Source organism: Miniopterus schreibersii (genome assembly GCF_964146895.1).
Source record: "Miniopterus schreibersii genome assembly, chromosome: 9".
NCBI lineage: Eukaryota > Metazoa > Chordata > Mammalia > Chiroptera > Miniopteridae > Miniopterus > Miniopterus schreibersii.
The window spans coordinates 42,565,273-42,577,637 of NC_138118.1; the positions used below are offsets into that span (position 1 = coordinate 42,565,273).

At 39.2% G+C, this 12,365-nt stretch overlaps 1 pseudogene across 1 annotated transcript; it reads right to left on the bottom strand.

Annotated features, from left to right (window-relative positions):
* Positions 1 to 1,232: 1,232 nt before the first annotated feature.
* On the bottom strand, positions 1,233 to 2,166 carry LOC308561597 (glyceraldehyde-3-phosphate dehydrogenase pseudogene; annotated as a pseudogene). Its single transcript has one exon. The product of its transcript is annotated as a glyceraldehyde-3-phosphate dehydrogenase pseudogene (transcript).
* Between the last annotated feature and the right edge of the window lie 10,199 nt (positions 2,167 to 12,365).

A 12,365-nucleotide genomic window follows, 5' to 3' on the forward strand; every position in this document is an offset into this window, starting at 1 on the left:
GTCACCATACAAAGTTATTACAATAATATTGACTTTTCTTATGCTATATATTACATCCCTGTGACTTATTCCTTTTTTTATAACTGGGGGTTTGTACTTCTTATTCCCCTTCACCTGAGAATTTTCTGCAGATAGGGTGTGTCTCAGTAAAGGCAAGTAACTCTGGAGTCTGCTCCACCCTTTGCCAGGGCAAGAAGCATTCTGTAGCAGTTTTTAAACAATTAGGAACAGGGTAGTAGGGTGGGAGTAGGGGTGGGGTTTAAATAATCTATAGAGATGGACTTTCTTTTTAGATTAACAGCTCTATTGAAGTGTACCCTACATACCATTCCCTTCAGTTTTAACCTTTCAAAGAGTTGTCTGGTGCACATGCAACAGTCCTAACGTGTTCATTAGGGCATGCTGTATTAATCATTATAACAAAATATCAGTGATTTATATCTTTCTCACATCATAGTCCCAAGCTGGCTGGGTGGGGTTGTGCTGTTTTAAGCATTTATTCAGGACCCAGCTGCTTCCAAATAGTGGTTCTGCTCTCCCCATTGGCCTTGAGTCCTCCAAAGGGCAGCTGGAAAATACAGCCTATCTGTGTGTCCAGGGGAAAAGAAAATAGGTTTTGCAAAGCCATAATATTATGTTTGCCACAACATATTAGAGATGATAGGGCTTTGATGACCGTGATAAAATTTAAGTACTATTATATATCTAATTTCATACATTATGAATTATTTCTATCACGAGACACTTAAAATATGGCCTGTCAACCTTAGGCAGTCTTGACATTATGATTATATCTTGTTTCTATGGTGAGTGGTTAATGATAAGTAAAGGGTTTTACAAAACCAGAAGCTGGCAGTACTCCCTGTTGACTTCTCCAATCTCCTCTACAATAACGCAGTTCTTCCTTCACTTGCTGGAAAATTCTTTTCTAATCAAGCAGAGCAGTAATCCAGAGAATACACATAAGAGAATGGAGAGAAATTAGTAAAAGCTAAGGAATTACACACTTGAAGGCCAACCAAAATACTTTTTGGGGGAACTGATACAGTGAACTTTATTGATGGTACATGACAAGGTAGAGCTCCCTAAACCCCTCCCCTCCTTCAGGGGATCTGGGATGAAAATTGTGGAGGTCAGGGGATTCTCAATGTGTTGGGGGTTGATTTGGGGTAAAGACTCTGGCAGCTGAGGGCCTTTTTTCCTCTCACTAGGGATGGTGGTCTAGGGGGCTCTTAATCCTTGGAGGCCATGTGGACCATAAGGTCCACCACCCTGTTGCTGTGGCCAAATTCATTGTCATACCAGGAAATGGGCTTGACAAAGTGGTCATTGAAAGCAATGCCAGCTCCAACATTGAAGGTGGAATAGTGTCACTGTTAAAGTCACAGGAGACAACCTGGTCCTCAGTATAGCCCAAGATGCCCTTGAGGGGGCCCTCTAACATCTGCTTCACTACCTTCTTGATGTCATCATATTTTTCAGCTTTCTTCAGGTGGCAGGTCAGATCCACAACTGACACATTGTGGGTGGAGACTCAAGGCCAACTCAAGCTCAAGGCCATCCCAGTAAGCTTCCCCTTCAGTTCAGGGATGACCTTACCACAGCCTCAGCAGCACTGGTAGAAGCAGGGATGATATTCTAGGCAGCCCTTCAGCCATCATGCCACAGCTTTCCAGGGGGTCACCCATGGTCTTCTGGGAGACAGTGATAGCATGGACTGTGGTCATGAGTCCCTCCATGATGCCAAAGTTGTCATGGATGACCTTGGCCAAGGAGGCCAAGCAGTTGGTGGTGCAGGAGGCACTGCTGACAATCTTGAGGGAGTTGTCATACTTGTCATGGCTCACACCCATCACAAACATGGGGACATCCACAGGGGTAGGGATGATGACCCTCTTGGCTCCACCCTTCAAGTGAGCTCCAGCCTTCTTCAAGGTAGTGAAGACACCAGTGGACTCAAAACATATTCAGCACCAGCATCACCCTATTTTGATGCTGGCAGGAGCTAGCTCCTGAAAGATGGAGATGGACTTTCCATTGATGAAAAACTTCCTGTTCTCAACCTTGACTGTGCCTTTGAACTTGTCATGAGTAGTCGAGGTCAATGAAGGGGTCATTGATGGTGACAGTACCCACTTTGCCAGAGTTAAAAGCACCTCTGGTGACCCATCATGTCACAGGGTTGTGGCTATAACTATGTAGGAAGACATGGCTGTCTGATGAACAGGAGGCCCAACCAAAATATTTTTTTAAATTTACACCTTTGGAGTGTTTTGTCTGTTTATTCTAATTACTCTCATCACTATTAAAGTTTATTTATCATAATAAAAGTTTATTTATATAAATTTAAAAAATAAAACTATTTTTAATAAAAAACTTTATGTATATCCTTAGCAGGGTAGAGAAATGGTGGAAGGTCTGGGTAATATAGTCATCTGGAGACCAGACAGTCAGAGGCTCTGTCATCTTCAAAATATGGCTTTCTAGGTTGCTTTAGGAATCAACATCCAGCTAGAAGATGAGAGTGGGAGGAGATTTTTATGGACTGGACCTGAAAGTGGTGAATGGCATTTCCATCTACATTACATTGGCCTGAGCTCACTCATGTAACCAGACCTATTGGAAAGGCCTGAGAATATCTCATGCTGAAGCTCAACAACAACTCTAACCTATGACAGTAGTGGGGAGAGTCATCAATATTTGGTGAACAACTTGTCATCTCTGCCATAGTGGGACTACCAATTTCTCTTTTCTTGAAACTTATATACAGTTTCTGGCTCTGCCAAAATGAGATGTACTAGGAATGTTGGTTTTAAGAAAAAAAAAGATCTTTCTTTAATATGAAGGTTTAAAAGAATAAAATATTTTCTTAGTGTTTGATAATATAAGTTTGTTGGATTGACAGTATGAGTTCCAAATAAGGGGATAGGTAGTGTGGATTGTTATATGATGCAAAGTCCAAAGAAGATAAAAAGCAAAAGCAAATGTGATGGCCAATAAGGCTGGTGACATATACTCCAGCTCTCCTAGAAGGTGGTAGTAAGATGACAGTCCTCCACCCCTTTGAAGATAGGAGTGATCTGATCATTGATTTGTTTTGAACAACGAAATGTGAGCAGAAGTGTGTCATAGTTGCCGCATTTCCTTCCTTCTTCTGTGGGTAACTTGGAAGCACATGTTGAGACAGGATCTTGTCAACCTGGCCCCTGGAAGACTGGGATCAGCAGAACTGCCCAGTTTGTTCATGTTGAGCATGTATATGGGCAGGAAAAGCACCTTTGGTGGGTCAAGTTATTGAAATCTTGGAGTTGTTTGTAATTGCAGTTCTGATTGCTACATCAGGTAAAAGTTCTTAATGAAAAAATAGGCTGACATAATATTTGGATCATATTTTAAAAGGTTAAATTTTACTCTATGGGATTTGAAATGTAAAGCTACTTTGGGTGGGAGATTTTTGTTAACATCAACTTTAAGTGGTATAAACCAATCCTATTTATTCATTAAAATACAATATTCAATTTAAAAATGCTAAAAAGTGCCCGGCCGGGTGTGGCTCAGCAGTTGAGCATCGACCTAGGATCCAGGAGATCGGGGTTCAATTCCCGGTCAGGGCTCATGCCCGGGTTGTGGGCTAGGCAACTGATCAATGACTCTCTCATCATTGATGTTTTTCTTTCCCCTTCTTTTTCTTTCTCTGAAATCAATAAAGATATGTTAAAAAAAAAAAATTTAGCCCAGCCAGGCATGGCTCAGTGGTTGAGCGTCGACCTAGGATCCAGGAGATCAGGGTTTGATTCCTGGTCAGGGCATATGCCCGGGTTGCAGGCTGCAGCCGATCAATGACTCTCTCATCATTGATGTTTCTCTCTCTCTCTCCCTCTCCTTTCCTCTCTCTGAAATCAATAAATATATATTAATAAATAAATAAATAAAATGTTTTTAAAAAAATTTTTAAATGCTAAAAAGTGATGTTAAAAGCATTTTTGTTATATAAAATTTCAGAGAAACAGCAAACAGCTTATCTAATGTTTAAGGTATACAATTACCGAAAAATAATAGATACTTTCTTTTTCTAGGATTTTTAAAATGAGATATAATTTTCAGAGTTTTAGATGTAGATTTTAGTAAAACTAAATTACATATATATATATTTGTCTTCATAAAAATATAAAAATTGTTCCTCTTTCCCCTCAGGGATTTTTGTGTGGCTTTTCTTAGAACCTCCTCCCTCTTAATGGTATTGAAATAACTGGAATTAATGCCAGAGGATCTTTTTGTTTCTTCAGTTCTGCTTTAAAAATTTTATGATTATCGTATATATTTTTAAATTTATCTTTATGGTTAAAAGTATTACAGATGTCCCCTATTTTTCCCCATTGACCCTTCCTACCCTGCACCCACCCCCACTCCAAACTTTCACCACACTATTGTCTATGTCCAAGGGTTATGCGTATATGCATATAAATTCTTTGGTTGATCTCTCCCCACCCATCCACCTGCTCCCTCCTTCCCTCCGAGATTCATCAGTCTGTTCTGTGCTTCTATGCCACTGGGTCTATTTTGTTCATCAGTTTATTTTGTTCTTTAGATTCCACATATAAGTAAGATCATGTGTTATTTGTCTTTCTCTGCCTGGCTTATTTCGTTTAGCATAATATTCTATAGATCCATCCATGGTGTCCCAAAGGGTAAGAGATCCTTTTTCTTTACAGCTTCTTTACATGTCCCACAGCTTTTTTATCCACTCATCTACTGATGGGCAATTGGGCTGTTTCCAGATCTTAGCTATTGTAAATTGTGCTGCAATGAACATAGGGGTGCATATATTCTTTCTGATTGGTGTTTCAGGATTCTTAGGATATATTCCCAGAATTGGGATCACTGGGTTAAAAGGCAGTTCCATTTTTTTATGTTTTGAGGAAACTCCATACTGTTTTCCATAGTGGCTGCACCAGTCTGCATTCCCACCAGCAGTGTACTAGGGTTCTCCTTTCTCCACACCCTCACCAGCACAAGTCGTTTGTTGATTTGTTGCTGGTAGCCATTCTGACAGGTGTGAAGTGATACCTCATTGTGGTTTTAATTTGCATCTCTCTGATGATTAGGAATGTTGAACATTTTTTCATATGTGACTTGGCCATCTGTATGTCCTCTTTGGAGAAGTGTCGATTCATGTCCTTTGCCCATTTTTAAATTGGATTGTTTGTCTACCTCTTGATTGTATGAGTTCCTTGTATATTTTGGAAATTAGCCCCTTATCAGTTACATCCTTGGCAAATATGTTCTCCCATACAGTGGGGTTCCTTTTCATTTTGTTGATGGTTTCTTTTGCTGTGCAGAAGCTTTTTAGTTTGATGTAGTCCCATTTGTTTATTTTCTCCTTTGTTTCTCTTGCCCTAGGAGATGTATAGGTGAGATGTCTGACTATATTGCCTATGTTTTCTTCCAGGATTTTTATGGTTTCATGACTTACGTTTAAGTCTTTTATCCATTTTGAATTTATTCTGTGTATGGAGTAAGTTGGTGATCTAGTTTCATTTTTTTGCATGTACCTGTCTAATTTTCCCAGCATCATTTATTGAAGAGACTGGTATTTAAATTGCACTATTAGTGTATTTGCCACCAAAGAAAAGATTCACTGTGGATACCTTATATCCTCTGCCCTAATATTCCTCACAATGAATAAAGATGGCAGCAACATTAATGGGAGACAATAGGTTATGAGTCTTTCCTCTTTTGCTGTACAGCAGGAACTTCCAAGCTTGCTAGGAAACAAGCTGATGTTTTCCAAATGTCAGGCTTTGGCCTAGCTACATAAGAACACTCTGACAGACTAGCTAAAAACATAGCTGTTTAGTTTTAATCCCTTCTCCCTGAATCAAAAGGACCTGGGACTCTGCATTTATAACAATCTCTCCAGTCCATTCTGGTGGACAGCTGGGTGCATGACAGCAAAGAGCATAGAGGACCCCAAGAGGACAGCACACTGGGCCACGTGCCCTCCTCGCCCTTCCTTGGTCATGAGGACATGTGCGATTGCCTCTGTGTCCATAGACCACCCTGGGGTGTGAGAGAGAGAGAGACCCTTTGAGAAGGGAGAAACTCTCTTATAGAGAGGTTGAACTTTAAATTAACTAAGTATTTACCCAAAAGAGACTTTTTACAATTGATAAGATAGAGGAACTTTTAATTGGCAAGTTAATTTTTCCCTGTTGGTAGGAAGAGGCTCAAGAGCAAGAAAAATCAGCTATAGAAAATAAATACATTTTCCCTTTGTCCAACAGAATCATGGTGTGTACAATATACCACTCTACTCTTTAAGTAATCCAGCATTTCCAAAATTTGACATTAAAATGGTTTCCAAATAAAATCTGTTAAAATCCTGCGAAAATTATTCCCCAGAATACATTTTGGGACATGTTGCCCCAGCTGATGATGATGCTTTTTCTCCTCCTCTTCCTCTCTTGTTCTCTTTCTCTTTTTCCATGTGTATTTATGCAATCTTACGGTGCTGTTTTGCACAATTGGTGGCTTCCCCAAATTGCACTGTTAGACGGCTGCTGTGGGGAGTATGATGCCATGAGGACTTGAAGACTGCAGCTTTAGAAACTGAAATGTAGAAGTGAGCAAACTTGGAATGGAAGGTTCAGCATCTCAGTTTATGTTTCTCCAAAATGGCAGTCTCCAAAAATGAAACATTAAATCCCAGAGCATTACAGTTGCAAGAAAGGAACTCAGCAGTCTTTTAAGTCAGTAGTTTATCTGTGGAGGCTACTGGCACGGTGGAGAGGGGCAGTGGTGGAGCTGTAGCCTCTGGTTCCTTTTCATGCTTTAATCTGAGTGGCTCTACTTTAATCTGGTTTATATTTTGGGCTGCTTATGTTTGCAAATCACTCCTCAAGACCAGTATAGTCATTTTACAATAGAAGAAACCAAAGCTGAGATCCTCGGCTGGGTTTTAATATGACAGGAAATAGAAAGCTTTTGAACACTCTTAAACTTGGGCAGTCACAGAATCATACGAAAGATTCACCTGGTGAGAAATAACTGAAGCAGTGAGAGATTGGGAGTAGGAGGACCGTAAAGAAGCCATTTCACTCCTCATGTTGAGGTACTTTTGGCTTAGACCAGACAGTGACTCTGAAAATAGAGAAAAAGAGAGTAATAATTGTAGATAGGCCTGAGATAAGTAAGAGTGGACAGAGGCAAAGGAATCTCTAAGTTGTCAAGCCTGTGAATGAGGAAAATAATGGCACTTTTGGCAGAAATGGAAAGCTGGAAAAGGAGTCCATCTGAAGAGTCAACATATTTAACATCACTTACTGTATTGGGGGCTCAAGTTTATTTTTAACTGGGCCTGACTGATTTCATCCATTCCTCCATAACTTTAAACAAACACATGTTTTACTTTAGCTCAAGGATTTGCTGACAGCAGGTGTCAGGGTAAACCTAGTATTTGATAGAATGACTGAACATTTGGTAATACTGTTAATGTATAATTTATACTTTAGATGCTAAAAGATTTATTTAAAACTATAGTTTTAAAGCTTGCAGACAAAAGATAAAATTTAAATATGTAGCAACATAAGCATATGTAATATTAAATGAATTAAATTCTTATTAAAGAAAAGAGAAATAATAATGAACTCTCTCTTAAAAAAAATCTTTATTGATTTCAGAGAAAGGAAGGGAGAAAGAGAGAGAAATAGAAACATCAATGATGAGAGAGTCATCATTGATTGGCTGCCTCCTGCATGCCCCTGACTGGCGATCAAGTCAGCAACCCCAGCATGTGCCCTGACTGGGAATCGAAGCACAATCTCCTGGATCCAAGGTCGATGCTCAACTGCTGAGCCACGTCCGGCTGGACAATAATGAACTCTTAACCTCTATGATAAGTTCTATTGTAGAAAGCTTTAATTAGCTTCGATATAACTTCCTTTTTAATGTATGCAAATTAGCACCTGGCATAGTGCCCCAAATTTAGCTATTTAATTTATATAGCTTCCTCTCTGAGTTAGTGTTTTCCCTTCATAAATTTTTTTTAAAAATCTCTCAATTACAGTTGATATTCAGTATTACTTTATATTAGCTTCAGGTGTACAGCATAGTGGTTAGACATTTATATAATTTACGAAGTGATCACCTTGATAATTCTAGTACCCACTTGGCACCATACATAGTTAAAACAATATTATTGACTATATTCCCTATGCTGTACTTTACATCACTGTGACTATTTTGTAACTACCAATTTGTACTTAATCCCTTCTCCTTTTCACACAGTCCTCCAAATCTCCTTCACTCTGGCAACCATTAGTCTGATCTTTGTATCTATAAGCTGTTTATATTTTGTTTGTTTATTTTGCTCTGTAGATTCCACAAATAAATGAAATCATATATTTGTCTTTCTCTGACTTATGTCACTTAGCATAATACCCCTTTGCATAATGCTGTTGCAAATGGTAAGATTTCATTCTTTTTTTATGTCCGAGTAATAGTCCATTGTATATATGTACCACTACTTTTTATCCACCCATCTATCATGGGCACTTAAGTTGCTTCCATATCTTGGCTTTTGTAAATAAAGCTGCAATAAACAGGGCTGAATACAGATTAGTGTTTTGGGTTTCTTCAAATATATACCAAGAAGTGGAATTGCTAGGTATAAGGCTGTTCTGTTTTTAATTTTTTGAGGAACCTTCATACTGTTTTCCATAGTGGCTGCATTAATCTGTGTTCCCACCAACAGTGGACAGGGGCTTTCTTTTCTCCACATCTTTGCCAACACTTGTTTTTTGTTGATCCGTTGATGATAGCCATTTTGACAGGTGTCTAGTGATATATCTCATTGTGGTTTTAATTTGCATTTCTCTGATGATCAGTGATGTTGAGCATATTTTCATATATGTCTATTGGCCATCTGTATGTCCTCTTTGGAGATGTGTTTCCTGCCTGCCTTTGTTTTCTTCTAGTTTTTATGGTTTCAGGTCTTACATTTAAGTCCTTAACCCATTTTGAGTTTATTCCTGTATATGGTGTAAGAAGGTGGTTTAGTGTCATTTTTAGCATGCATCTGTTCATTTTTTAAACACCATTTATTGAATAAACTGTCTTTACCCCACTGTACATTATTCCCTCATTTGTCATGTATTAATTGACTATACAGATGTTGGTTTATTTCTGGGCTTTGAATTATGTTTCATTGATCTATACAACTCTTTTTATGCCAGTACCATGCTGTTTTGATTGCTATGGCCTTGTAGTATAGTTTCATATCAGGTATCATGATACCTCCAACTTTGTTCTTTCTCAAGATTGCTGATTTCATATAAATTTTTGGATTATTTGTTCTAGTTCTATAAAAAATGCCATTGGTATTTTGATAGGGATTGCATTGAACCTATAGATTTTTTTGGGTGGTATGGACATTTTAAAAATGTTAATTCTTTCTATCTCTGAACACAATATATGCCTCCATTTATTTGTATCTTCATTTTCTTTCTTCAGTGTCTTATAATTTTCCAAGTACAGGTCTTTCACTTCCTTGGTTAACTTTATTCCTAAGTATTTTTTTTAAAATCCTCACCCAAGGATATGTTCCTTATTGATTTTAGAGAGAGGAGAAGAGTGAGAGAGAGAGTGAAAGAGAGAGAGAAAGAGAGAGGGAGAGAGATGTGAGAGAGAAACATTGATTCATCAATTGGCTGCCTTCCATATGCACCCAGAATGGGGATTGAACCCACTACCTAGTATGCTCCCTGACTAGGAATCAAACCCACCACATTTTGGTGTATGATCCAACCAACCTAGCCACACTAGCCAGGGTGTATTCCTAGGCATTTTTTTGATGTAATTGTAAATGGGATTGCTTTCTTAATTTTTAATAGTTTATTATTGGTATATAAAAATGGAACCAATTTCTGAATATTAATTTCATTCTTCAGTTCTAATTGTTTTTGGTGGAATCTTTAGGGTTCTCTCTATATAGTATCAGGTCATCAGCCAGCTGCCAACTGCCTGGGGCCTGTGTATTTTTTTGTTGGGATGGGATCTTAGGGTGGAGTCAGTGGAGCTCACCAGACTGATGCAGATTCAGATTTGGCCATGTGTATGTGTGGGAGTTCAACACAGTAAAGATGGTGACTGCCTTCTGGCTGCATTGGCAGAGGGCTCATCACAGAGACACTGGTGGCCATCCCTCCAGCCTTCGTCCTGAAGCCACACAATTCAGTTTCTCCTTGTATGTCTTTGGCACTTTCTGAGCCTCTGTCCCTAAGCTGGAGCTCATGGTGAGTACCTGTGAGAAGGAGTCAGTGTATGGGCCCTTTAAGAGCATGCCTAGGTTTCTAGCAGCTTTCTGTCTCACCCAAATGGATGGAATACTGGTTGATTTTCACAACCAGATGTTCTTTGGGCTCCTCTTCGTAACACTGGTGCTCCAGTCTGGGGAACTTGGCATGAGGCTTGGACCCCCTCATTCCTCAGTGGGGATCTCTTCAGCTTAGGTATCCCTCCTGCTTCTCAGTCATCACACTCCTCCTATTAATCTTGATGTGACTTCTTCTTTATATTTTTAATTTTAGGACTTCTGTTCAGTTAGTCTTTAGATGGTTCTCCAGGTTGATTGTTCTATAATTTAGTTGTAATTTTGATGTGGTCATAAGAGAAGGCTATCACAGTGTCCACTTACTGTGCCATCTAAACAGGAACACTCTGAGTTAGTGTTTTCTGGATTAAACTAGTTAAGTCCTTAATCTGAATTATACTCTGCCCAACCTCATCCTTAGACAAGTCTTAGATATTCTCTCTCAAAATGTTTTTAAAGAATAATATATCCTAAGTCAGAATATTTTCTTTGACTCCAATATAAAAAGATTATCTAAACCAATTACTTACTTAAATTGGCAGCATTCTTACCAATACAATTTATATAATATTTTGTCTATAACTGCATATGTTAATGTTCTGTATAATCACACTATTCAAAGAAAACATAAGACCATTTAAAAACTAGGAGAACAGAGAAGTAGAGGAGACAAGGATGAGTGTAGTAAAGGACTGAAGAATAAAGACTGAATTTTAGGCAACAAATATAGTTAGGAGGAGAAAAAGAAAAACCTAGCATTCAAAGAAATAAGGAAAAAATACATAGATTTGTTGGAGTGACATCAGAGGAATAGTGGCATGAGAGGTCCCCTTGGTCTCTCCACCTGAAGTTTCAACAATTTTAACAGCTATAATTCAATAATGGATTCCCTGCTCCATACACTCATATGTCTGAGAGATCCACAAATTGAGTCATCTGAAGGTGAGCAAATGGGAGTGAACCAGGGAGGTGAGAAGGGAAAAGATCTGAGACAGTACCAAGGATGTAGCCTGGAGCTCGCAGCCCAGAAGGGGAGAAATCAAGTTGCTGCTGGCACTCCCTTCATTCTGGAGGAGCAGAGAGATACAGTGAGCATTCCTGTAGGAGTGATCAGTACACCCTGTGACTGAACCCAGTGATCACGGTTGCCTGGCAGTAGCCATACCAGGAAGAGAAACAAAACCACAGAGCCTGGCAGCCTCCCCTCACACTCCCAGAGCTAATAGTGCGCCCCAGAAGAAGCTGTAGCAGTAAGTATTGGATTGCAGAGTTAATTATCTGCAAACCTGAGAACTGGTACAACAGAAACATTTTTTCCCTGAGTGACAAGTAAACTCTGCAACTAATCTTGGGATCAAGTGGAGATACAGAGGAGAAGCTCCTGAGATTTGCCAGTCACCATTATGGGGAGGACAAAGCAACAATGGTAGGGGCCAGCATCCTCCAGCTTACCCCACCCTCACCCATTGTGGCTGCACCACCAGCAGCATCTGGCTGCATGGGACAGCACTGCGATTTCATAGATTTGGAACTCCACCCCCTACTACATTCCCCCACAGGGATTGGTTTCTTCGGACCAAAGTGACCTGAACACAGAAGAGGTACTTTCCCAGGAAGCACAGAACATTTTCCACCACCCCACAGAGATCTGAAAAGCCAGAACATATAAGAGAACTAAAAAACTTGTGCTTCAGCACCACCTACTAGAAAACAGTACAAAGTCTCCTTCTTATTAATTACTAGAGAAGTGCCACTCACCCATAGATATCTAGACAGAGAAGGAATCTATCAAATACCAAAAATAAGCAAGGAAACCAGGCATATCAGAAAGAAAAAAATATCCAGAAAATAAACTTAAATACATGGAAATCTGTGATTTAATTGACAGAGATTTCAAGATTGCACTTCTGATAAAAAGTCGTTACAAGAAAACACAGATAGGCAGTTTAATAAACTCAGAAATAAAATCAATGAACAAAAGGAGCACTTTATGAAA